This window comes from Alligator sinensis, unplaced genomic scaffold (genome assembly GCF_000455745.1).
Source record: "Alligator sinensis unplaced genomic scaffold, ASM45574v1 scaffold2627_1, whole genome shotgun sequence".
NCBI lineage: Eukaryota > Metazoa > Chordata > Crocodylia > Alligatoridae > Alligator > Alligator sinensis.
The window spans coordinates 19,237-20,982 of record NW_005844024.1 but is presented as its reverse complement, the minus strand read 5'-3'; positions in this window follow the sequence as shown (position 1 = coordinate 20,982).

Genomic DNA, 1,746 nt, shown 5'->3' with positions numbered 1-1,746 from the left:
ATGCCTTCCACATCCAGACCGGGGTCAAACAGAGTTGTGTGATCATCCCCATTGTGTTTACCATCTACCTGACCGTCATCATCCACCTCATCCAAGATGATCTACCATCTGGCATCCGTATCCAGTATCAACTGGATGGGAAGCTTTTTCACTTTGGGCACTTCTGGGCATAAATGAATCCCCAAATCTGGCTGTACAACAAACCTCAAACACAGAAAGCTGTATTCGCTTCCTCAGGATTGTGCTTGCTCTCCTTTGTCCAGCCTTTCTTGTGGCCCAAGCAGACAGGGTTCAAACACATAATCTAGCCCCTGTGCGTGTAGGCAGAAAACCCCATGCCAGGATCCAGACAAAACTATACCTTCTGCCACACAGACCAAGATAAAGCAGGAAACCCTTGATTCTTTTAAATGACCTAATATCTCCTGGTCCAAAAACAATGATAGATGATGAAGGCCCCCAGTCTTGCACTGTTCTTTATGGAGCATCGTCCAAACAGTACATCATACTATCATGGTATTACTTCCTCTTTCAGTGATTTAAGATGCATGTGTGGTTATTCCCTCAATAAGGTACCTAGCTCTTCAGCTTAAGTAGAAACTCCTGCTTTAAGTGAGATTCCAGAGTTGCAGGAGGAACTAGTTGGAAGTATTTTGGTCAGATATTTCATCAAAAAATACCATTTTTAACAACCACGCATGCACACAAATGCCCTGTGGACAAAGGCTGACAATTTAACTTAAACCAACAAACTTTTCCTTTAAACAATTTTAAAAGTTTTTCCGTTTGTTTTTAAGGACATTTCATTTTGAACTGTGTTGGTTACAACAGGTCATCAGTGGTTGGCATTAAAGAAGTTTCAAGACTGCTGGAACATTGTTTCGATACAAAACAACAGAGAAAAGCAATGCTTGAGGGGGATATAATAAAGGTTTACAAAATACTAAGTGGGGAAGAGAGAGTAAATAGGGATGCAGTATTTGCAGTCTCTCACAGTACAAAAACTACGGGTCATAAAATGAAACGCCGAGGTAGTAAGTTCTTTTTCGCACAGCATGTAATTAAAGTGTGGGCCTCATTGCCACCAGATGTGGTGACACCTGGCAGTTCAGCTAGATTCAGACACATGCTGGGAGGAAAGGTGCGTCACTAACTGTTGAGCATGGGAGTTAGGGGTACAGCCTCCGAGTCAGAGCTTCCTAGACATTAAATAAGGGGTGGGCAAAACAGTGGATCTGGCTGCTGGCCAGACTCCATTTCCCAGCAGTCCCTGCCTGTGGCTGGGGCCAGTTTCCATGGAGACCCCAGCAGCAGCTGTGCTGTGATAGCAGGAGGGCGGGGTTTCTGTGGAGACTGGCCTCCGTGGCACTGGCATGGCGCGTGGCAGGACGGGGGAGCTGCTGCAGGGCTGGAGACTGGCCGCCGCGGCGCTGGCATGGCGCGTGGCAGGACGGGGGAGCTGCTGCAGGGCTGGGCTGGGATGCTGTGGTGGTGACAGCGTGGCCCGGAGCCAGGGCAGAGCCATGGGCCACTGTCTGCACACCCCTGCCCAGGACACGCAGGCTGCAGATCACGGCTCTGCCCTGGCTGTCACTGCCGCAAGATCCCAGTCCGGCCCCAGCCCAGCTCCAAGTCCTGCCAGCAGGGGAAGCGCTGGGGAGGGGCTTGCGGGGGCTATAGCCACCCCAGAATTCCCAATAGCCACTCCTTCCCGTGCCGCTGCCACCACCCCCTCATCCCAGGTGC